We start from the raw sequence: 26842 nt of genomic DNA on the forward strand, positions 1-26842 counted from the left end.
CTCTGGAGGCTAACGCTGCCAAGCTAGGCTAATCCAGCCATAAATCAGAGTGTGCCGTGTGCCTGCTGCCACCTTCTCATGAGAAGGGGAGAGAGGGGGTGAAAGAGGGAGAGAGAGAGAGAGAGAGGGGGAGATAGGGGGGTGCTCTGTGAGCTGCGTGTGAACGAGAGAACAGGAAGGAGGAGGAGAGAGGGAGATGAGGGAGATAATTGCAAATGGAACAAGAGAGGAGGGAAGAGATGGAGAGAGAGATAGGGAGAGAAGAGGAGGATGGAGGTGGAGAGAGAGGGGGAGAGAAAGAAGAGGAGGATGAAGAGAAGAGGAGGATGGAGGAGAGAGAGAGAAAATAAGAAAGGACAAGGGAAACAGCAATAGGTGAGGTGTGGGGAGAGAGGAAGGATTGTGTGAGTTTGAGAGAGAGGGGGTAGAGGGAGAGAGAGAGGGAGAGAGAGAGGGGGGATGGAGGGATTATAGAATGTTGTACTAATTAGAAAGAGAGAGGAATGGGATGTCGGATGGAGGCATTTTGGCTGGCTGTCGAGATGTTGAGTGAGTGAGTGAGTGTGTGTGTGTGTGTGTGTGTGTGTGTGTTTTACGTGTGTGTGTGGGAGGTGAGGGAGGGAGAGGGAAAGAGAGATGGAAATAGAGAAGCTTGTGTATGTTTGTGTGTGTGTGTATGTGTGTGTGTGTGTGTGTGTGTGTGCGCGCGCATGTGTGTGTATGTGAGTGTCTGTGTGTGTGTGTGTGTGTGTGTATGTGAGTGTCTGTGTGTGTGTGTGTGTGTGTGTGTTTGTATATGTGTGTGTGTGTGTTTGTGTGTGTGTGTGAGAGTGTGTGTGTGTGTGTGTGTGTGTGTGTGTGTGTGTGTGATAGAGAGAGTTCCTCTGTCTGTGTTGTAAGCACTTGGGCCCAACAGAAAACTTGTTGCCTCTGTTGCCAGCAAGGATGATTGTGGAGTACAGTGGAGGCAGTGAAGGATTGTGGGTAGTGTAGAGGTGGTGGTAAGGATTGTGGGTACTGAGGGATTGTGGGTATAGACCTCTGAAGTTCGCCTACAAAAAAGCTGGCATCTTTGAGATCCGGTATCTTGCGGTTTTTCCTATGGGAAAATAACATGGGGATGTTGAATTATCGCACCTGTTAAACTCTCACGGGGACGAAGAGGTCTGAAAGGCAGGCGTCTTGCTCAACACACTTAATGACACACTTAATTAACTGCTTGTGAGTCCTTGTAATAAAATCAGCTCATATGTTGTAATAACTTTAGAACTGTTGGTCTGGTGTCTCCTTTGTTATGAGGACTTTAGAACTCCAAAGCTTGGTCTGGTCTGGTGTCCCTTTGTTATGACGTCATTTTCCAGCTTGGTCTGGTGTCCCTTTGTTATGACGTCATTTCCAAACTCCTCTCCAAAGCCTGCGTACAGCTTGGTCTGGTGTCCCTTTGTTATGACGTCATTTTCCAGCTTGGTCTGGTGTCCCTTTGTTATGACGTCATTTTCAAACTCCTCTCCAAAGCCTGGCGCGACACCTACGCTCATGGGCTTCGAAAAACCTTTTCTCCGAAAGTGAAAAAACATCATCATTCCGCCATTCACGCCACTTAATGTGTGAGTCAGAGGTCGGAAACTGGGGCTAGATTTTGCTAACAGAGTTGCCCAATTAGGGGCTCACATCACTTTTGTCGCCACATTGTAGTTCGTTTGTAGTCCATGTGGCCTTTCATGTCCAACAGTTTTAATGTGAACTTGGGAATTTGCCGTTTTGTCACTTGAAAGCTGCATGTCTTTCTTTCTTTTCTTGGAAGGCAACTGCAAGATCTGTCTGCAGGCTAAGACTCCTTGTGATATTTTAAGGTCATGTGACATGGTGTCACGGTGGTAAGTCCCTCCCTCGCTGACAGAAGTCGGACAAAATTTCTAACCAGCAAGCATTCGCCCATCCCAGTATGCATTGTGTTCAACCCAGCATGCATCACATCAAAGTCAGATCTGCACAGTCTTAACACGACGCCATGTTCTACTCCAAAGCCTGCTTACAGCTTGGTCTGGTGTCCCTTTTGTTCCAAATAGCTTGGTCTGGTGTCCATGTTCAAACTCCTCTCCAAAGCCTGCATTACAGCTCTGGTGTCCCTTTGTTATGATGCCATTTTCCAGCTTGGTCTGGTGTCCTTTGTTATGACGCCATGTTCAAACTCCTCTCCAAAGCTCATAGCTTGGTCTGGTGCATGACGCCATTTCCCAAATTCTTCCAAAGGTCCCTTGGGGTGTCCCTTTGTTATGGCCGTCATGTTCAAACTCCTCTCCAAAGCCTGCTTACAGCTCTGGTGTCCCTTTGTTATGATGTCATTTTCCAGCTTGGTCTGGTGTCCCTTTGTTATGACGTCATGTTCAAACTCCTCTCCAAAGCCTGCGTACAGCTTGGTCTGGTGTCCCTTTGTTATGACGTCATGTTCAAACTCCTCTCCAAAGCCCTGCGTGACAGCCTGGTCTGGTGTCCATTTTCCAGCTTGGTTTGTTGTTATGACGTCATGTTCAAACTCCTCTCCAAAGCCTGCTTACAGCTTGGTCTGGTCTACAAACGGTTTGGTTTAGTAGTAACGTAGTTTGAAGTTATAATTATTCATAAGTATGCAGTGTCATAACTACATCTATGACGTTTATAACAAACCAAACCGTTTGAAAATCGGTAGGCTAGAAAATTGAGCAGAGTTATTTAAAAAGTATGCACCATTGAAACACAATGCTATGAGTGAGTGAGCTGACTGTGGCTACATGGCCGCCAGGTGCGGACGTAGACCTCCATTGGCCAGCAGCGCAGACGAGACATCTAGCCTTTATTATATATATATCTATGCTTAGCCCCCTCTCCTGGACTGGGTGGTCAGTTAGCCATCTTCCAAATCGCCTCTGTGTCCTAAAGCCCTTCTAGCAAAGACCTGGGTAGATAAATGCCTACAGTGACCTTACCCCAGGGAATTCATCACCTAATGTGACCTAAAGGGTGAGTGTGTGTGAGTGTGATTTCATGTGTCTGTGTGTGTGTGAGTGTGATTTCATCTGTGTGTGTGTGTGTGTGTGTGCATGAACATGTGTATGTGTGTGTGTGTGTGTGTGCGTGTGTGATTCTGTGTGTGTGTGTTTCTGTGTGTGTGCGAGTGTGTGTTTGTATGTGTGTTGGCTTCTAAGGCACTCCCAGATGAAAACCTCAGGTAAACCTCAATCACAGCTCATTAATTACATGACATTAACAAAGGTCAGCCAGCTAATTAAGCACACACACACACACACACACACACACACACACACAATACCATAAGACACACATGCTTATTGCCCTTATCACAGACACACACACACACACACACACACAATACCATAAGACACACATGCTTATTGCCCTTATCACACACACACACACACACACACACACACACACACAATACCATAAGACACACATGCTTATTGCCCTTATCACACACACACACACACACACACACACATACCACACACACACACACACACACAATACCATAAGACACACATGCTTATTGCCCTTATCACACACACACACACACACACACAATACCATTAAGACACACATGCTTGTGTCACAAATTAAAGTGAGAGAGAAAAGAGGCAAGAAAGTTTCTCTCCTTCTCAGCCCCCTCTCTCTCCTCTCTCAGCCCCTCCCCCTCTCCCTCTCTCCTTCCTCAGCCCCCCTCTCTCCCTCAGCCCCCCTCTCTCCTCCTCTCCTTCTCAGCCCCCCCCCTCTCTCCCCCCCTCTCTCCTTCTCAGCCCCTCCTCCCTCCCTCTCTCCTCCCTCTCTCCTTCTCAACCCCCCTCTCTCCCTCTCTATCTCTTCTCCAGCCCCCCTCCTCTCCCTCTCTCTCCTTCTCAACCCCCCTCTCCCTTTCTCTCTCCTTCTGCCCCCCTCTCTCTCCCTTTCTCAGCCCCCCTCTCCTCTTCTCAGCCCCCCTCTCTCCCTCTCTCCTTTCTCACCCCCCCTCTCTCCCTTTCTCAGCCCCCTCTCTCTCCCTCTCTCTCAGCCCCCCCTCTCTCTCCTTCTCAGCCCTCTCCCTCTCTCAACCCCCCTCCCTCTCTCTTTCTCAACCCTCCCTCTCTCTCTTTCTCCCCCCCCTCTCTCCCTCTCTCCTTCTCAGCCAACCCTCTCCTCTCCCCCTCTCTCTGTCATGTCTTTTTGTATTCTATCTCTCTCTCTCTCTACTCTCTCCTCTCTCTCCCCCGTCATGTCATTTTTTCTCTTTCTCTCTCTCCCTTTCCCTCTCCTTCGCTTCTCTCATTTTTCTCTCCCTCTCTCTCCCTCCTCTCGCTCTCCTCTCTCTCTCCCTCTCTTCCTCCCTCCTCCCTCTCTCTCTCTTTCTCTCTCTCTCTCTCCCCTCTCTCTCTCTCTCTCTCTCTCTCTCTCCCCCTCTCAAGCAACATCTATCTCTCTCTCTGCCCCCCCTCCTCCCCCAGGGGTAGACTGGCCATCTGGCATACCGGCCATTTTCCTAGTAGGCCGGCGTACCTTTTGGGCCGATCAAATTAAATTATTATTTGTAATTGTTGTTTTAAAACATGGGCCAAAATCAGCCCAAAGCAGGACCAGTCAGCGGTGGATTGGTTCATTTTTTTATACTGACACTAGACAGGTCCAATAACAACTCGTATTACGCCCCACCCCTCCCATTGGTTAATTTGTTTATACTGACACTACACTGGCCCAATAACAACTCTTATCACGCCCACCCCCTCCCACACTGGCTCAGAGCCAAGATTAGGTGAGCGCGTCAAAATGGATAAATGAAGTGCATGCAGAAGTGACGGCAGGTAAAGGTGGGATATCAATTGTGCAGAAATGTGCTGTACTCCACATTCAGGTAGCCTATGTCAGCAACAGTGCAGAAATGTGCTGTACTCCACATTCAGGTAGCCTATGTCAGCAACAGTGCAGAAATGTGCTGTACTCCACATTCAGAGTGTGGTCTGGGTAATATGCTAACGTCTTGCTGCTGATAATGTACCACATTCAGGTAGCCTATGTCAGCAATTGTGCAGAAAATGTGCTGTACTCCACATTCAGGTAGCCTATGTCAGCAACAGTGCAGAAATGTGCTGTACTCCACATTCAGGTAGCCTATGTCAGCAACAGTGCAGAAATGTGCTGTACTCCACATTCAGAGTGTGGTCTGGGTAATATGCTAACGTCTTGCTGCTGATAATGTGCTGTACTCCACATTCAGGTAGCCTATGTCAGCAACAGCAGAAATGTGCTGTACCCACATTCAGAGTGTGGTCTGGGTAATATGCTAACGCCTTGCTGCTGATAATGTACCACATTCAGGTAGCCTATGTCAGCAACAGTGCAGAAATGTGCTGTACTCCACATTCAGGTAGCCTATGTCAGCAACAGTGCAGAAATGTGCTGTACTCCACATTCAGAGTGTGGTCTGTCAGCAATTGTGCAGAAAATGTGCTGTACTCCACATTCAGGTAGCCTATGTCAGCAACAGTGCAGAAATGTGCTGTACTCCACATTCAGGTAGCCTATGTCAGCAACAGTGCAGAAATGTGCTGTACTCCACATTCAGAGTGTGGTCTGGGTAATATGCTAACGTCTTGCTGCTGATAATGTACCACATTCAGGTAGCCTATGTGCTGTACCCACATTCAGGTAGCCTATGTCAGCAACAGTGCAGAAATGTGCTGTACTCCACATTCAGAGTGTGGTCTGGGTAATATGCTAACGTCTTGCTGCTGATAATGTACCACATTCAGGTAGCCTATGTCAGCAACAGTGCAGAAATGTGCTGTACTCCACATTCAGGTAGCCTATGTCAGCAACAGTGCAGAAATGTGCTGTACTCCACATTCAGGTAGCCTATGTCAGCAACAGTGCAGAAATGTGCTGTACTCCACATTCAGGTAGCCTATGTCAGCAACAGTTTGAACTTCAGTGAGGAGAGGTAAACGCAGAGCAAACGTAGGCTATTCCACGGCAGAGGGACAGTGATCAGGAGGAGAATGTCCAGCGCGGACAACATAGCTTCATAATTAACGGGTTGGGTAATATGCTAACGTCATGCTGCTGATAATGATGATGACAATAATTGCTGTGGCCACTCATCAAATGGCACAGCATATTTACTTTAGCATTGTTTTTATTGCTCCTTAACATGCTCACATTTCCAGCTGAACCCAACACATTAACATGACAGGTTTTTTTTTTTTTTTTTACATACTGTAGCTTTGGGCTAGGACCACCATATCATTGGCTATCATATAACATAATATTGAAATTATTTGACTAAGGGTTCCCCTGATAAAGATGGATGCAAATACAAGAGTTCAAGTCATCTTCATGCAGAAGGCAACTGAAAGATATCAATATGAAACTAGAAAATGCAATTCCAGGGAATTACCATTGCATGTAAATGCAAACAAACTGCTGTGTGTAACATTATATTACTAACAGTATGATTATTCAGATTACATAGTCTTACAGTATTTTTGAAAACCACTTACTTGGTTAGATGTTAGCTTAGAGTATATGACAGTCAGTAAAAATTAATTGTCAATTCAATATTGATCAACATTCTTTGTTTTAATACAGCAGAATGATACTCAGAATACACTAATGAACACTTACCAATGTAAGCTTGAAGTAAAAATCACAGTTGTGTATATTATATATACAGAACTTGATAATGCCAATCATATTATCCTAAGACAGATCTATTTATCAGTGGTAACTCTGAACTGGCAGCAACAGCTAGAGGACTCAGTTAATGGTATTAGGTCAAATTTGATGGTGATATATACACTGAAGAATAAAAGAGTCAGCCCTTCAGATGATCAGTTTTAGACAGAACTTAGGTTAGAATCTTTTTTTTTCACACAGCACAGCTCAGGTCTAAAAAGAGAGGTCTAACAGCACAGCTATGTTTCACAGATGTTACAGCACAGGTATGATTGAAGGTATGAATGGTTGACAAATATGATTCACAGGTATACATGTTCCATATAGTTAGTGAGTATAGTCCTCACACAACAATATATTTCTCAGAATGTCTCAGTGTAGATCTCAGATAAGTCTCAGTATGGTTAAATGGTATGTGCAGATATGTTGAGATATGGTCACATGTTTGTAAGAATGTATGTTAGTAGGTATGTTGCTAGCAACATTGTCAGAGATATATGGTTGACAGGTGTGCACACAGACAGGCACACACGTAATGTCATACACGGTCATCACCACTGGTCTGGTCTGGTCTGGAACCTAAAAGGCAAAAGCAAACAAGTTTAACAGTTATACCAAAACAAGGAATGTCTGCAATTGTACAATTGTTCAATACAACTAAGGTATTTAAGTGAAGTTGTTACATTACATTAGGCTGACACATTATAACCTAACGACTAACATGGTAAACAGTTTAAGCTTTTTAAACAATTCTCTCAACAATTCTAGGACAATTAAAAAAAAAAGGTAGAGTAGGCCTACAATACAATTGTTGCACCATCAAGCTACTGGTAGTTAAATACTAGCCTATAATATTAAATTGCAAACAAAGCAGAATTCTGTGTTTTATTGTTTTCAGTTTTAGTATAGGTGATAGCTAATCATATTTTTTTTTAAATATAAAACGTAAACAGCTTAGAAAACTTTGCAGGCAAAGGGTCTGAACATTGGCTACCTTATGCATTATCACTATACTACCCTACATGCTAACCCATTCGCCTATGTTTTGTTTTCTCCATTGTTAACGTGAGATATGTCTCCACAAACTTAGCTTTTGGTGAAGGGAGATGCTGATCACTAATTCATTTCTTTGCGCAACAGCCCATGTTCTGCGTTCACTCCAGTGAGACAAGTGAAATTTGCCAGGCTATTTGCTACAATATTTACCTGCTATGCCTTCTGTTTTCTGACAGTTACAGGAATCCACGTCATTTGTTTATCGTTGCTTCAATCCAAAATCCAACCCACGTTATCTCCAGAGTTTGTAAGTTTGTCATTCAGTTTAAGCCTCTCCTCTAGCTCCTCTACACACCCATTGGAATTTATTAAGTTTTGTTACACTTTAGAAGAGAAGACAAATGGGGGCCTCTGCATGGATGTCATTGTAGAGCAGTGCGATGTGCTCAATTAGGCTAGCTGAGTAGGTTATGACTGACGCCGCGAATACGGACACGGCCATTTATTATTATTGATTATCTAGGTGCTTGATTGTCTGTTGAAAGGGACCTGATGAAACCCATCAATAGACAAACTATAGTATACCGTGATAGTGTTTCCTTAGGCTACGTAAGAATCAGGAGTGTAGAATGAAACGTAGCCTGGCCTATTTGATACACAAACAAGCTGTGTACAACGTTAAACATTTGTTAAAATAAAAACAGGAGCATATATTTGTTAACTTTAACTAAAATGTGAACGGTAGAAGCTATAACGTTATGACCATCAACAAGTAACGTTAGCTAACGTTATTCATGCCATGAATGAAACCAATGATGGGTTTCATCAGGTCCCTTCACACAGCCTAGCCCTAGGCTATAATCAAGCACCACTAAGTCTGCATTCATAATCTATTCTAGGTGCTTGATTCTATAAACCTGTGGAAAGTGACCTGATGTTGAATAGAACCAGAGCCTAGTATCTGTAGGCCTACTTCTCTGGTTTACGTTAACGTTCTAGTTAAAACGCTCCTGGTAGGTAGGCCTAATGAACAAATGAAACGTTAGTGCATTACGTTTGATTGTCGTTAGCTATCGAAACCTACAGCTAATCGGTCACTGTAAAGTTGACGACATATTAACGTTGATTAACAGTGGGTTTCCTTACATAATACATATCAACGTAGCAAGGTGCTAACGTCAACTATTTCACTAACGTTAACGTTACCTAACGTTATAACGTTAGTTTAGTTATTTGTGACTCATCATTTCATACACGCTAACGTTACGTAATGTTTGACGACATAAATGACTCAAATACCAAAAACCGGAACACTTACCTTGTCTGTAATTAGAGAAATGTGCCTCTGAAGAAGAGTTTTACGAGCAAATAAAGTGACCAAGGCACAGCAGGCGAAGACGTTCAGAAGATTCACAGCTCCAGGGCCAGCGGTAGCTCACGTTCAACTGTTGATTGCTTTCAGCTGGAGGTCACGTCATAATGCTAAAAGTTGCCGCCACGACGGTCAATGTTAAGTCAATGGGAATTTATTGCTCTTTTATCGTAAATATCTCAAAAAGTATAAAGTTCACAAATGTGAAAAATACATTGGACAAATCTCCGTTACAAGACCTTTGTAGGAGTGTTTGAATGACGTCAAACGGTTCAGTGGTTTTAGAGCCTTTGAACGTCAAAGTTGGTCGGAAGAAGAATAATAATAAGAAGAACAGCGATAATAGTCCATTGCATTTACATGCAATGCAATGAACTCATGGAGCTCTACTGTAGGCTACAACAACAACAACAACAACATGTTACATTACTATAGCGCTTTTCTCAACACTCAAAGCGCTTCACAGGGAAGGGCGGACCTCACTAACCACCAGGGGCGCCTTAATACCACCTGAGGCCCCTGGGCTATATGTTTTTAAGCCTCCCGCCCCCAAAACCACAAAAATTAATTATGATTAAATGATACCCGGCCCGTGATCTGACCCGCCTATTTAACGTGCGCTTTTGGTTAATATAGCCTATAACACGCAGTGTAGCCTATCATTATTGAGCCTATATAAAACCTTTACATAAACAGGAACAGAAAGCCCTCCTTAATCACGTCAGCCTACCCCTGACATCGCTTATCAAAAAGGCTAGCCTACTGCACGAACACAAGTGTTGAACTCTTACAACACTGGCTGGCTAAGTTAAAAGATGCGTTAGGCTACACATATGGACGTTTCAAGCTTTTCAAAAGTGCATGTGTTTGTCGTGTCGGGGGGTTCCCCAGGAGGTTTTGAAATTCTGTCCACTTAACACACCATTCTAACACAGATTGGGAGGGACAGAAATACTTTTAGCCTACAGAACAAGCAGCTGGCTCATGTGACGTGAACATTGGCTACCTTATGCATTATCACTATACTACCCTACATGGAGACATATCTCACGTTAACAATGGAGAAAACATAACATAGGCTATTATTTGTGCGAATGGGTTAGCACAAACTTAGCTTTTGGTGAAGGGAGATGCTGATCACTAATTCATTTCTTTGCGCAACAGCCCATGTTCTGCGTTTACTCCAGTGAGACAAGTGAAATTTGCCAGGCTATTTGCTACGATATTTACCTGCTATGCCTTCTGTTTTCATAGACAGTTACAGGAATCCATGTCATTCGTTTATCGTTGCTTCAATCCAACCCACGTTATCTCCAGAGTTTGTAAATTTGTCATTCAGTTTCAGCCTCTCCTCTAGCTCCTCTACACACCCATTGGAATTTATTAAATTTTGTTACACTTTAGAAGAGAAGACAAATGGGGGCCTCTGCATGGATGTCATTGTAGAGCAGTGCGATGTGCTCAATTAGGCTAGCTCCAGGCTAGCTGAGTAGGCTATGACTGACGCCGCGAATACGGACACGGCCGTTTATTATTATTGATTATCATTATTATTATTAGGAGGCCCCTCATTGGTCGAGGCCCCTGGGCTGAAACCCAGGTAAGTCCCTGCATTAAGGCGCCAGTGCTAACCACCACCAATGTGTAGCACCCACCTGGGTGATGCACGGCAGCCATTATGCGACAGAACGCTCACCACACACCAGCTTGAAGTGGAGAGTGAGGGAGTGAATTAGCCAATTATACAGTGGGGGATGATTAGGGGCCCAGATTGAATGAGCCAGGTTGGAAATTTAGCCAGGACACCGGGGAACCCCCTACTCTTTACGATAAGTGCCATGGGATCTTTATTGACCACAGTGAGTCAGGACCTCGGTTTAACGTCTCATCTGAAGGACGGCATCTCCTACAGTACAGTGTCCCCGTCACTGCACTGGGGCATTGGGATTTATCTTTTTGGCCAGAGGGAAGAGTGCCACCTGCTGGCCTACAGTGAGGTAGGCTACGTTAGGTTCTTCTAGCAGAGTCACCTCTTCACTGTGTACTCCAGCCACCTCAGACCCCCAAAGAGTCAGAGAGAATGAGTTGAGTTTCAAACCTGCGCAAATGAGGCTAATGCTACGTTTACACGTAGCCGACTATTTCACCCTCTATGTTTTCAAAAATAACATTGTGCACACCTGTCAGTTTTCAGAAAAGTTTTCCTTTACACTAACCCGGGTATATGCCTTCAAGAGCATGCCAAACCTGTACGTCGCAGTGTAACGAGAAGCTCAAGCCCATGTTAGCCAATCAGAATCCTTTTGAACTGACTAAAAATCTCCGCCTCGTCACATAAATCTCTGTTTGTACCTCTTTAGAGGCAAATGAACAAACAGAGTTTTCCCAAAAAAACGATCAGCCCGGAGTTTTTAAAAACTTGTGGGGGGATAAAACCTCCGTATGCATCTAAATGACAGGGTCAAACGTAGAAAAACATCACCAGTTGCATCGTTTTTCGTTGTCGTCTAAACAGGGCCTAAATTGCCTTTCATCATCGGAGAGAACGAAGATGTGGCCATTCTGGCTGCAAAATTTTGTAACAGCCTGCCATAACCTGAAGGACAGCCAGTGAGGCCACAACCACCAACAATGTTGTATGAATGCTTTTATTATTGGAACTGTCATTTTATTTGTATGTCTTACTTAATTTATTTACTTGAGTTTTGGCAATAATGTTGATGAAACGTTGTCTTACTTAATTTATTTACTTGAGTTTTGGCAATAATGTTGATGAAACGTTGCCAATGCCAATAAAGCTTCTTGAATTGAATTGAATTGAGAATGAGTGAGTACAGTCTTGTTCACTTGCACAGCTCCACGGCACTTAGTTCAATACACATATTTAAGGGTACTGCCAGCATTGCATAATAGTGAGTGTGCCTGACCGATTGTAGTGGGCCGTTCAGGCCAAAAATGCCCAGGTCAGTCTAGCTCTGCCACCCCGTCTCCCTCCGTACACCACCCCTCTCTCTCCTCTCTCTCTCATTCTTTCTCTCTCTCTCCCTCTCTCTCTACACCACCCCTCTCTCTCCTTCTCTCCATCTCATTCTCTCTCTCTCTCTACACCACCCCTCTCTCTCCTTCTCTCTCTCTCATTCTTTCTCTCTCTCTCCCTCTCTCCATCTCATTCTCTCTCTCTCTCTCTACACCACCCCTCTCTCTCCTTCTCTCCATCTCATTCTCTCTCTCTCTCTCTCTACACCACCCCTCTCTGCTTCTCTCTCTCTCTCTCACACACACACACCCCTCTCTTTAAATTTTAATTTCAATGGAGCTTTATTGGCATTACTCAGTGCAGCAGTGTGGCCAAAGCAAACATATAACAAAACAACACAGATACAATATCTGTTTAAAACATAACGAATAAAAATACAAATCATTAAAACATTAAAAAGAGAGAATAATAAATAAAACTTATAATCGTACAGTATTACTATACATACTATACTGTAGTTATCAATGTGCTATCATGGATATTGATTATTGAAAGTAAAGTATGTCACAATGTGGATCACTCACCTCCTCAATTTCTGTATAATGGACGACACGGTACCCTAGAGGGGTCATTGCAAGATATCCGTTGGTATCCAGGAAACATGCACTCATATGTGTTGGTATATATCCAGGAAACATGCACTCATATGTGTTGGTATATATCCAGGAAACATGCACTCATATGTGTTGGTATATATCCAGGAAACATGCACTCATATGTGTTGGTATATCTCCAGGAAACATGCACTCATATTTGTTGGTATATATCCAGGAAAGGTACGCTGATTTTACTCAATTGTGTGCACATTTTACTAAACAGTCTCTGGCCATGCAATCCACATTGTCCATGAAGCTCAGTCGATCGTCTATATGTTTCCCCAGATACTTAAGGCAATTGACAATCTCCACGGTTTGATTGCTTTGTATCAGTGATGGTGGTGATTCTGCTTGGTTTATGACGAGTTCCTTTGTTTTGCATTAATTAGCAGTGAGCTGGACTTGTAGATAGATAGATACTTTATTGATCCCCAAGGGGAAATTCAAGGTCTCAGTAGCATACAGACATCACACAAAACATTCACTAACAGCAGAAAAAGTAATAAAAGTATATCATATAAAAAAAACACAACTAAGCAATAAGGACAGTAGAAGATAAAGAATATACTAAAGCACAAATTATACTAAATAACACTAAATCTAAATCAAGTCTAAAACAGTATCCACATAGTGTGCTTAGAGGTGATTAAGCATGAGGCGCTTGCAATGACTGAGGCAGTGACTGAGCCTGTGATTCTCTGTGCATAGTAAGGCAAGGAGCTCTGTGTGAGTGAGTGTCATGGTGATGGTGCAAATGAGTAAGTCCAACAGTGCAAGAATAAAGTCTAGAGACCAGCATAACTCGGAACTGCAGCACAGACACCCTCATGGTGACGCCTCTCCATCTTTCTGACCACTTCTTCATCCAGTTCAACGTCAGCCTGAGAGAACCGCCTCCGGCTCCTCAGCCGATGGTCACGTTCCGCCGCAACATCCGGAACCTGTCTCCAACGCACTTCTCCTCTGTGGTTGCCTCCGGTCTACCTCCACTCAACACCTTCTCCTCTCTGGAGGATAATGAGGCCACAGACTCGCTCTGCTCCACACTGACCTCGTGTCTAGACGAGCTGTGCCCTCTTACCACAAGGCCATCCAACCACTCTCATCCATGGCTAAATGATACCCTCCGATCGCAGTGCACCAAACTCAGAGCCGCGGAGAGGAAATGGCACAAATCCAAACTAACTGATGACCTCAAAAACTACCAGACACTCCTGACCTCCTTCTCAGCCAGCATCACTGCTGCTAAGAGGGCTTTCTACAATGACAAAATCAACAGTGCTACAGACACTCGAAAACTTTTCTCAACCTTCAAATTGCTACTCAACCCTCAGCTGCCTCCTCCTCCATCCAGCCTTACTGCAGATACCCTCGCCTCATTTTTTACAAAGTGGCGGCAATCAGCAGTCAATTCTCTACATGCCCACTCAACGCATCTGACTTAGATACCGCACTCCTACAACCTCTAGGGACTGCTGGAACATCTTTTTCAGCATTCACGCCTCTCTCCCAGAGTGAACTATCTAGACTCCTGACATGCAGCCGTCCTACCACATGCTTTCGCTGGACCCTATACCCTACGAGCCTACTTCAGTCCATCAGCCCGACCATCGCTCCAGCTATCACACATGTGATCAATGCCTCGCTAACCTCCCGCACATTTCCAACAGCGTTCAAAATGGCCGGGTAACACCGTTATTTAAGAAAGCTTCTCAACCCTGCTCAAGTCGAGGAACTACCGCCCTGTCTCACTCCTGCCTTTCCTATCCAAAGGCATTGAACGAGCAGTCTCCAAACAGGTCTCTGACTTCCTTTCACAGAACAACCTTCTGGATCCAAATCAGTCTGGGTTCAAAAGCGGCCACTCTACCAAAGCGGCTCTGTTGTCTGTAACAGAAGCCTTAAAGAAGCCAGGCGACCGCCGGTCATCAGTACTCATTCTGCTTGACTTATCGGTTGCCTTTGACCACGGTTAATCACCGCATCCTTCTCTCTATACTCGCGCTAACATGGGAATCTCCGGTTCTGCTCTCTCCTGGTTTGAATCCTACCTCACAGGGCGCTTCGTTTAACGTATCATGGCTTGGTCAGCTATCTGCACCTCACCTTCTCACCACAGGGGTCCCCAGGGCTCAGTGCTGGGCCCCTTCTCTTTGCTATCTACACCACCTCCTTGGGACAGATTATCCGTTCGCATGGCTTCTCATACCACTGCTATGCCGACGACACACAGCTCTATCAGTCCTTTCCACCTGATGACCCCTTGGTTTCAGCACGGATCTCGGATTGCCTCTCAGACATAGCTACATGGATGAAGGCACCACCTCCAGCTGAACCTCTCAAAGACTGAACTGCTGGTCCTCCCAGCTAAACCTACCATACATCACGACATCAACATCAAATTTGACTCCCTGTCTGTTTCACCTACCAGGACTGCAAAATCTAGGAGTTGTTCTCGACAACCAACTAAACTTCTCAGATCATGTTGCCTCAGTCGCCCGGTCATGCCGTTTCGCACTCTACAAAATACGGAAAATCAGGACTCAAGATGCTACCCAACTTCTGGTTCAGGCAATACTCATCTCACGACTCGACTACTGCAATGCCCTCCTGACAGGTCTCCCAGCCTGCGCAGTGAAACCACTTCAGATGATCCAGAACGCGGCGGGCGCCTGGTCTACAACCAACCCAAAAGGGCACATGTTACCCGCTGCTCATCCAGCTACACTGGCTACCTATGGTGCCCGCATCAAATTCAAGGCTCTAACGCTTGCCTACAAAGTAGTCTCGGTTCTGCTCCCACCTACTTGAATGCCCTCATACAGACATACGCTACCTCCAGACCGCTGCGCTCCTCTGACGAACGACGTCTAGCTCTACCACGGTGCGGCTCAAGCCAATCCAAACTTTTCTCATCTGTTGTTCCTCGTTGGTGGAACACACTGCCAGCTCCCTACAAGGGCAGAGACATCCTTCTCCATTTTCAGAAAACTCCTGAAGACCCAGCTCTTTAGAGAACATCTCTCTCTCATAGCAACACTTACAACAAGTCTTACTGATCCTAGCACTCACCAGCCATCTCAAACTGACAAGTAACTGTTAAAAACAGCACTCACTGATGCACTTATTCTTACTGTACTCTAATGTTTTAAATTGTCCTAAAATTGTTGAGAACTGCTCTAAAACTTAAACTGTTTACTATGTTGTTAGTCGCTTTGGCTAAAAAGCGTCAGCCAAATGTAATGTAATGTAAAGCATAAAATAAATATGGACATATTACAAATAACAGAGTAGACAAGGTAATATAAAAAAAAGGTTGGGAAGCATGTGTAACATAGTCAGAGACATCATCAGTCCTATGAGAAACACCCACTAGTGCCATGTCATCTGCATATTTGAATAATTTGAACTTGAATCACTGTATTTAATCATATACTAAACATTGCTATGTTCTGTGTAGAGCCATTTAGTCATATACTAAACATTGCTATGTTCTGTGTAGAGCCATTTAGCCATATACTAAATGTTGCTAGTTTGCTACAGTATGTTCTGAACGTCTGTATTTGCAGCTTGGATGCCAGTTGCTAGATCTACACAACGTGTGTGCTCTCCCAGTGTGTGTGTGTGTGTGACAAACACACACTCTACACAACTTTTGTGCTCTCCCTTTTGTCCTCATTTTCTAATAATTCCAAGTTAGGAATAATTTAGCTTAATTGATGGAAATGTTGGTTCCTGACTGTGCTGAATTTACTGCGTTCAGTGAGGACGTGTGTTTTGTCTTCTTCTACTCCCTCACTGCACTGCAAACACAGCCTCTCCTCCCTTCCTCTCTCCTCCCTTCCTCTCTATCAGAGCACAGCCTCTCCTTCCTCTCTCCTCCTTCCTCTCTCTCTGTCCTCTCTCTCCCTCTCCTTTACACTGCTCCCTCACTGCACTGGCCTGTGCCTCCTTTTCTCTTCTCTCTCTCTCTCCTTCCTCTCTCTATCTCTCTCTCTCCTCTCAGCTACCACTGCTCCTCACTGCACTGCAAACTACAGCCTTTCTTCACCTCTCCTCCTCTCTCTCTCTTCCTCTCTCTCTCCTGTCTCTCTTCCTGCTACTCCTGCTTGCAGCTGGCCTCGCCTCCTGCATCTCTCTCCTCTCTCTCTCTCTCTGCTCCTTTCTCTCTGTCTCTCTCCCTCTCTCTCTCTCTCATTCTCTGTCCTCAATTCTCCTCCTCTCTCTCTCACACTCTCTCCCTCTCTCTCCTTCCTCTCTCTATCTCTCCCTCTCTCTCTCTCACGCTCTCTCTCCCTCTGTGTCTGGTAGCCTTTCTGTCTCTGTTAATATTTAATATATTTAATGCTCTCACTGTGTTTCTCTTCTCAAAGAGTATTGGGAGTCTTATTAGCACCACCTACCACACACACACACACCTACAGGCACACACACACACACACATATGCCCCAGTGCACTCTCCCATCAGAGTACCTGACTGACAGGTACTACACAATTCTAGTGAGGAACACAATATTGTGGAAAGAAGATCTCCAAAACAGTTTAGAAGTGGCACATAATCTCTCTCTCTCTCTCTCTCTTTCTCCCCCACTCTCACTCTCACTCTCTCATTGTCTCTCTCTCTCTCTCTTTCCCTCGCTCTGTGCATTTGTGTGTGTGTGTGTGTGTGTGTGTTTGTGTGTGACTGTGCTACGATGACGAGATGGCATTATGCACGCATAACAAATCTTCCACCATCTATAATTAATAGGACAAATGATATCAGGCTTTGTAGAGCGAGGCATGCATATGTGTGTGTGTGTGTGTGTGTGTGTGTGTGTGTGTGTGAGTGTGTGTGTGTGTGTGTGTATGTGTGTGTGTGTGTGAGTGTGTGTGATGAGGGGTGGGGGTAATGTGGAGCCATGGAGCGTGTACAACGACCGACTTATGACCTGCAACCACAACATAGACTAATCTCTGTGTGTGTGTGTGTGTGTGTGTGTTTGTAATTAGTAAAGGTGAATGCTTGACTCATGTTCCATGGTCGTAAGAATGGCCCATGCACTGTATTATAACAGACATTGACATACATGTGTGTGTGTGTGTGTGTGTGAGAGAGAGAGAGAGAGAGAGAGAGAGAGAGAGAGAAAGGAGAAAGGGGGAGAGAGAGGAGAGAGAGAGAGAGAGAGAGGAGAGAGAGAAAGAGAGGGAGAGAGAGAGTGTTGCTGGTGCCGGGTCACCCTTTGGTTGGATGATGACATATTGATGCCGTTTTGTGTGTGTGTGTTTTGTTTTGTGTGTGTGTGTGTGTGTGTGTGTGTGTGTGTGTGTTAAAGTTGTATGTTGACATATTGATGGCATCGTGCCTTATTCATGACAGATTCTTAGTTCCGCCACACATCAGGTAGCCACACACACACACACACACACACACACGCATTCAACATTCACAGACCCCAAAAGTATGCCTGACCGATCATGTTTACCTGGACAGAAGTCAGCATGCCCCTGTGTGTAACTTAAATACAGTTTTTCTCAGTCGCTTTGGTGCTTTTTTCAGATCAGAATTAAAATTCTCATAACTATTAGTTCAACCTCCACACACACACACACACACACACACACACACACACACACACACTATTAGTTCAACCTCCACAACATTTAGTCATTTGCGCACATCATAGTATTTCTCCTTCCTCTGAACAAATTGCAAATACTTTTGGACATGTATCAGTTGTTTTCATACAATTCTCTGCTGTTTTTAACATTATCATTTGCTTATGTCATGTCAGTCAAAATAAACTATACTTATGAATGCTGAATAGTCGTTCCCAATAAAACTAATAGTCTTCATTTCATTGCTTGAGTCATTACATACAAAATTGTTGAACTAGTTATCATATTCTGTCACAATGCTGTAGAATTGCAAAGAGCATACAGTAAAAATGTACGTATTCAGTGTCTTGTACTCACTTACTCCCCTAATGTGTAACTTTACTGTAGTTTTCAAATGGCTGTACAAGTACTGTATAGTGCTGTCTTGAGCATGTTCAGGTAGTGTCACCGAGTTCTGACCTTTTTTTGCATTGGAAAACACTGAGAGAACTGTCATAATGAAAACATGACAAAGCCATTTGACTATCTTGTTCATAAACGATGGTGCAAGACTTCTCATTTTGATGACACCGACAGTTTCATTGACATGAATACCTGCTTTCGAGGAATGGACTATCCATTTTGAGCAAGTGACGTGCTTTTGCAGGTCATCCACTAGGTTTTGTAGTTTGCGCTAATTGTTTTGAGAATTGCACTAACTTCTGTGCAAATGTTAATAGTGATGTGAGAAAAGCACCAAAGCGACTGAGAAAATGTGTAAATAAATAAATAAATAAATAACACAATTCTGAATATATATATATATGTTTGGGGTTACAAATTTCCCTTCTACTCCATTATAGACAGAATACCAGCTGAGATCAGTCGCATTGTTTTGTTTTGCTCAGGGCAGCTAGCCTGGGTTTCCCCATGCTGCCTTATGCACAATTTTATTCACGCTAGGCAGCCTGGATTCTATGGACTTTGTTTTCACCTCAACGAAGGAACCAATCACAGAACAGAGGGAGGGCAGCAAGATGATGACGACACACCGAAGCCGTTATGAGCTATGTACAGACGCATTTGATAGACATTCGTAGTGCCCAATCAACGGCTCTGGACATTCGTAAAGCACGTTTCAAATACAATGTCTCAATGAGATGAGGTCTGACATTAGCCAGGCTACAGGGCAGCAGTTTTCAGATTACATTATGTGCTTACATAATTGCAAAAGGGTTCTCCAATGTTTTCTCAGTTACTGTAACCTCAGAATGATATCAGATTACAGTTTTTCTTGATCGCTTTGATACTTGTGTCAACTCTGACATCACCTTTTCAAAACAGTTAACACCTATGTCTGAACAAAAACACTCTGGCCAAAATGACACATTTTGCTTACAAAAGGCTGTTACTCTCTCAAAACACTTAAAACATGCAGCAAAAGCAAATTTTCCCTTCTAACAACACATCCTGTCGTCAAATCACTCTCTGATTTTAATTAATCATTACACACTGGACAACAAAATGCAAAGTATAGTTTTCAAAATGAGCATTTTGTTATGTCTATTCCATTTCTTTGTCATTTTTCTGGTATTAGAAAAAACTGTGAGAAGACAAAATGTACTGAATGAAAAATAATTGTATTCATTGATGTAAGACCTACAGTAAGCACCTACACAAGACAAATTTCATTGAATCTTGTTTTTTTTCATCGAAATAGACCTGCAGTAAACACCTTTTGTATCGTTTTCTTCACCAAATAGAGTACTTTCTCTAAATCCATACTTGACTTAGATCCATACTCGCAAATAGCAAAACAAATATGGCATCTCTTATAGGCCTAGATAATGAATGATTGCTGATTGAAGAATTGTGCAAAGGAGTATCACACAGGTGTATCAGAGATTCAGACTTATGCAAGGAATCTCTACCAACTGTGAAAAGATGTTTTGCTTTTCTTTAGCACGGGAAAACTAATAGAGTTTGGGATTTTTGAATGACATCTGTGGTAACTGTTTAGCAAAAGGGTGTGAGACATGTGTGAACCCAATGAAAACGTGTGAACACATTCACAAGAGATGACTTCTGCTGTGCAAAGAAAGTAGTCATGAAGACCAAGTGGATTCCAGTTTGCTTAAGCAGATAAAAGCAATCGAGAAAAACTGTAAGAGAAATGAATTACTAATTTTGGTACACTGCAAAATTGTCAGTGTCAAATTAACACCCGCAAAGTGTCTATATGCATCCACTCTCTCTAGTGTTAAATTAACATTTTAGAAAGTGTTAGATAATTAACACCCAATTTTAGTTGATTTAACACTCTATATTGTTATAAATCAACACTACACCAACACTATACGACACTTTATGGTGTTGTTTTCACACTACACTGGTGTTGGTGTTAAAAGAAAATGTTAAAAAAGAACACTGCTTTCTTCAACACCAACACCAGTGTAGTGTGAAGACAACAAAACTCAGTGTTACAGTTTTTCTCAGCCGCTTTGGTGCTTTTCTCACATAACTATTAACATTTGCACAGCAGTTAGTGCATTTCTCAAAACAATTAATGCAAACTGTAAAACCTACACAGTAAAATTGACAGTGTTAATTTTTCAGAGACATATTTTTCAGTGTTCATTCGTTTTAATTAGTGTAACTTCGGGAGTTGTTTGAACAAACATGTACACCCACGGTGTAATTAAAACTCACAACCTAGTGTTTTAAGTGGGTGTGAATGTACGAACTCTGGGGTGGAGTCATTTACACTTCCGGTCCTTCAGTTGAGATTTTTGAAAAGAAGATGGACGCCATTGAAGTAAATCGTGGGATAGTAAAAGGTAAATTCATTTGTTCCCTATACTTCTGTAAGCTAGCATGAAAACTACGACAAATACACAATTAGGTAATGTCACATCACAGGTATATGTTTTCATACCAACGTGTTTTACCTACTATGAAATATTGGTGACGTTAGCTTGGTCGCTAGCTAGTAGCAAGGTCGCTAGCACTAGCTAGCTCAGAAAATTATTGGTAAAACATCCAGCAAGCTAACATAACTTCGGTGGGTTATAACCTTATCAAATTGAAATGGTTAAGTTTATGTTAATTTGGAATACTTAAACTGTAAACTGACATTAATATAATATTGGAGTCGACAACGTCTTGAAGTCCTTTCTAAAATTACGAAAAGGCGGTTGGAATTTGAATACCCACTGAGGGAATAGCTCTAACATGCTAACATTAGCCTAGCTGATTAACATTAGTTACAGCCAGAACTCCACTGTTCATAGCGATCTAACGTTAGTGTGCTGCCAAATGCTCACCTGGCACAAATGGATCTGTTGACTGACTAATTATAACAGTCTGTCGACTCATTGACGTTTGGTTGAACTGAACACTATTGCTTGGTTATAAAAATTGCTGCTAGCTAACATTAGCTGAGACCACGAGGGCATTCGTTTAACTGTTAGGCATTTGTAGCAAACAGAGGTGTAAGGTAACCGTTAGCCTGGTTGGTTTGGTGCAGTCTCCATTCTCTGTATGGCACTGGTATTAGTTTCTGTTAGTCTGTTGGCTTTATTTGGGTTAGATCAATTTCTTTGTTTCCTAACTTATAAAGGGTGCAGGTAAGCCAAAGAGTATAGAAGTTAGCTAGCTGATACTAATTTTAGATATTTGTAGAAATTGTGGTTCAATAGCTTGCAAGCATGTGCATAAGGATATTCAGTCCATCAGGCATAACGTTACAGCTGAGCAGAGTAAAAAATGTTTATTCTCTGAAATTATGAGCAGTTTTTTTATGGATATGGTAAAATGTAGACAAGTTTACTGCCTAATGAAATTATTTAAGTTATTACCAGTCATGTTATCACCAAAAGTAGGGATTATATGAACATATTTTAAGAAAAAAAACACTTGCGGTTGAAACATTTGGTAACCTGTGGTAAATAATGTCAGAATAAAGTTTAGAAGTCCTTTGCTGGTTAGTTGATATACTGCTGATAGTCAAATCATTGTTGTTCTTGTATTGATGTAATCATTTTCTTTGTTTTAACAGGGTCAGCAAAATGCTCATCAATGTCCAGTACCATGGAGAAAAAAGTACCTCAAACTGCAGCCTGGTTTTTCCTTTCAAAGTTTAATTCGAGAAGGTGAGGTTTTATGTGGTTTAGCCAAAGTCCTTTTTAGGCAAGTCCCTCCCTTTCGGCAGCCATATTGCAAACTCTTTTTTTTCTTTCTTTTTTCTAGCTTGTTTAGACTATGAATCAGCCTGACCTTAGGCATGTTTCTTAATGATTTCACACGCACACTTTGTATCCTGGCTGGAGTTAATGCAGATCCTTATGATCCTTTTTAAGAAATACAGTTGAAATCAATCAAAGTTCAAAATCCCTGTGCACAGCCCTTTTGCAGGTGCTGATGGTGTGCAGTATAACTATTAAAAAGTCAAAAACTAGTATAAATCGCACACTGGAGGGTATATTTTGTTGACTTTATTTGGCGTGAAGGCTTTAGGTTCACGTTCAAACCTGATGAAGAAAATTGTGAAATGTGTTGTTCACGCCAAATAAAGTGGGTATGGTAAAAAAAAAAAAAGATTTTGTCACCCTTTAGTTGAATTAAGTGAAATAAAATCGGAGACCGAATTTCTTAAAGCAGCCCTTTAAGATTCCAATTTTTTTTTCTTGTTCTTCAAACAAGGCACATCAATCCATTGGTGCAAAAGAAGAGAACACCTCTGCCATAGGAGATTCAGCAGAAAAAGGCCAAACAGGTGAGCATTTAAAATTAAAATATCACTAGGAGAAATCCTTGTCTGTCTCGTCTCCAAAATGCAGAAGCCTGGCTTTGTGTTCCGGTAGTGTCAAATCAGTGGGCACATTCAATCTTGCAGCTCTGCACAGATCTGGCTGAACGTAAAGTATGTTTATTAGATTCAGTCAGATCTGCTTGCAGATCCAGTGCTGCAAGATCAAAATCCCACTGATTTCATGCTACTAGAACACGAAGCCAAGCAATTTGCTTCCTTCAGATACATGTCTTGTTATAATCTCTCTGTACACTTTCCAAGTTTACAATACTTCTGTTTGTCTGTAGAGACCCTCATCACACAACCACAGAAGTGTAATTATATTTTGAGCACTATCAGTGGTATTAAATAGCATTTGTTTTTTGACGTTCTAGCTGCCCCCTTAGCTTTCTTGTTTGTACTCTGGATTTACACTTTTTAGAGGGTGCATGTAAGTTTTCTCTTTACAAGTGTATCACTGTTATTGTTTCTTTTTTTACGCATAGATGGTCCAGGAGGTTCTGGAGAAGAGTTAAATGGGAGAGGAAATAATGGAGGAGTATAGTAGAGCACCTTGACACACTGTACAAGAAGGCATCTTCTGAATATCCTGGTCCATGGGTATGTTTTGTTTTGAATAAATTAATCTAATTGTATGTAACAGTTAGGTCCAGTCAAACTATTAACTCTTTTCTGACTAAACGAGAGGGATTCCATGGGTGGGGTTATCTCAGGACATCCCTACTCAGACTTTTCAGTGGTAGTGCCATTTTTACATTGATCCAATGTTATCGTTCCATTCATTCAAAGTGAGAGAACATTGTAACATAACATCACAATTGACTGTTTGAGTGAACCCTAAAAATGTCTAATGTAATGTAATGTAATATTACTTAAGCATATTTTAGTGGCAAGACCCAGCTCTTTAGAGAACATCTTAAGTCTATATTTTTTATCCATAATCCGTGTTTAATCACTCTTCCATTTTATAGCTTGTAATGTTGTCTGAATATATCTAATATAATTTTCCCTTATTGTTTTTAGGATACCAGATACCAGAGTAAGTCAAGGAAAAGATATGCACTTTCGGCATTGTGACTGTTTCCTAATTTCAGTGATCCTTACTCCACCAATGGCTATGTAAGATTTTACTAATTTCCATTTAAGGTTATATATAATAATAATGTTCAACTATTGATCTGGATAATCATAGTTCTTGCCCACATTATTTTGCAGGAACACTTCTACGATGCTGGAAGAGGGACGGGCTATCTGGCATGGCGCCTAAAGCAACGAGTGTCGCAGCTCGGGAGCCTTGGAATACATGAACACCATGAGCTTTTTAAGGAGGTAGACTTTCTAATGAGGAGATACAGCACTCAAAAAATCCTCCATAGAAATGCATGGGGTTAGTTTGTAACATATGGTGTTGTCTACATATATCACACCCCCCTCCGTGGCAAAACGTGGACATGTAAATACATTGAGCCAATCATGTGTTGTGTTGTGAAGACATTGATTGTGCCAATCATGTGTTGTGATCTTCTTGCTGGAGCAAGATTGGTGTTGTGAAGCCTGCCGAAAGTGCCCAAAATGCGTTGCAATATGGCTGCTGAGTGGAGGGACTTGCCTAAAAGGACTTTGGGTATACCCACATGTAACATCACTTCATGGTGCATTATCTGTCTTGCTTATGGAAAATTGGCCCATTATTGCACATCTCTAGTAATAGGTTTGAAGCAAAACACAAGTTTGTGAAATTGTAAAAAGACTCTTGATTATATTGTTTTATTTCTTGTTTATGAAATGTTTACTCAGTGTTGCAGAGCATTTTCATGCATATGTGGTTATGGATTGTGAGGAACATTGTTTTATTGTTAAAGTCAATGATTTGTATGAGTATAAGGCCTTTGCTCAACAAAATGCTTATGGACCAAACTTTGACATATATATTGTACCTCTGCACATTGATTTGAGCCATATCATGGCAAATGTTAATAAAAAAAGAAAAGTAATTAATTTGCTGTGGTTTGTTTAATATGTTTATTTTGATAAATATATGGCTCTAGAAACTAATTAATTACTCCAATAGAGTTAATTATGAATCACTGATGGAGTTAATAATACACTCCAATAGAGTTAATTTTAACTCTGATAGAGTTAATTATGAAACACTAGGCTAGTGTTAATACGGCAACACTATGGCAAGTGTTATTTTAACACTGATGAGTGAGGATTATATAAACTCTGGAATAGTGTTAAAATTAACACCCATAGAGTAAAATTAACACTGGCCGATTTACTGTGTAGTGGATAACCTGCAAAAGCACGTCACTTGCTCAAAATGGATAGTCAATTCCTCAAAAGCAAGTATTTATGTCAATGAAACTGTCAGTGTCATCAAAATGAGAAGTCTTGACACCATTGTTTATGAACAAGATAGTCAAATGGCTTTGTCATGTTTTCATTATGATAGTTCTCTCAGTGTTTTCCAATGCAAAAAGAGGTCAGAACTCGGTGACACTACCTGAACATGCTCAAGACAGCACTATACAGTACTTGTACAGCCATTTGAAAACTACAGTAAAGTTACACATTAGGGGAGTAAGTGAGTACAAGACACTGAATACGTACATTTTTACTGTATATGCTTTTTGCAATTCTACAGCATTGTGACAGAATTTGATAACTAGTTCAACAATTTTGTATGTAATGACTCAAGCAATGAAATGAAGACTATTAGTTTTATTGGGAACGACTATTCAGCATCGATAAATATAGTTCATTTTGACTGACATGACATAAGCAAATGATAATGTTAAAAAACAGCAGAGAATTGTATGTCCAAAAGCATTTGCAATTTGTTCAAAGGAAGGAGAAATTGCTACTATGATGTGCACAAATGACTAAATATTGTGGAGGTTGTACTAATAGTTATGAGAATTTTCATTCTGATCTGAAAAAAGCACCAAAGCGACTGAGAAAAACTGTAAAAATTACTAATAGTTACCACTACTAGGTGTAAATACCAATGACACTATCGGGTGTCAAATTTCCCAATGCCCCACTAGGGGGCCTACTGGTCAGCACTTCGGACTTGTAACCGGAGGGTAGCCGGTTCGAACCCCGACCAGTAGGCACGGCTGAGCAAGGCACCTAACCCCTCACTGCTCCCCGAGCGCTGCTGTTGTTGCAGGCAGCTCACTGCGCTAAGATTAGTGTGTGCTTCACTTCACTGTGTGTTCACTGTGTGCTGAGTGTGTTTCACTAATTCACGGATTGGGATAAATGCAGAGACTAAATTTCCCTCACGGGATCAAAAGAGCATATATACTACCTGAAATAAAAGACAAATGGCAGAAATTGTAGAAAAAAGTACCTTTATATTAAATCCATTTTTGACAATTCAATGCACATTTCAGACTAAACTGCAGTAGGGCACAATATACATTCTTTCATCATTTTCAGGTGAAAACTGCCTGTCATAAGGTCAGATCAGATCAGCCACACAAATTACACTGAACACATCATCCACCTCCTCAATGCTGAATGCATTCAGGTGATCATCGCATTTAAAGAAATGTAGTCCTTCACCAAATACTGAAAAAGAAGCTTTAACTCGTACTGTACAACACCTTCTAGTAGGTCGTGCATAATATCCACTGCATAATTGTCTGAAGAATGAAAAAATTGCAGTGCATTTAGGCCCTACGGTTCTCGAGATATTCACAGAAAACGGTCTCCGGCCACCTACAGGCCAGTTGGTGTATAGTAA

At 42.2% G+C, this 26842-nt stretch overlaps 1 long non-coding RNA gene across 2 annotated transcripts; it reads left to right on the forward strand.

Annotated features, from left to right (window-relative positions):
- Positions 1-21060: 21060 nt before the first annotated feature.
- Positions 21061-23713, forward strand: LOC125297443. 2 transcript variants are annotated; one of them, XR_007194030.1, is made up of 4 exons: positions 21061-21115; positions 22336-22429; positions 22980-23052; positions 23574-23713. It is a non-coding gene; the product is annotated as an uncharacterized LOC125297443 (long non-coding RNA). The 2 variants fall into 2 exon arrangements; XR_007194029.1 differs by lacking the exon at positions 21061-21115 and having other exon boundaries at positions 22222-22429.
- Positions 23714-26842: the final 3129 nt, after the last annotated feature.

The sequence above is a fragment of the Alosa alosa genome, chromosome 7, assembly GCF_017589495.1.
Source record: "Alosa alosa isolate M-15738 ecotype Scorff River chromosome 7, AALO_Geno_1.1, whole genome shotgun sequence".
Classification (NCBI taxonomy): domain Eukaryota; kingdom Metazoa; phylum Chordata; class Actinopteri; order Clupeiformes; family Clupeidae; genus Alosa; species Alosa alosa.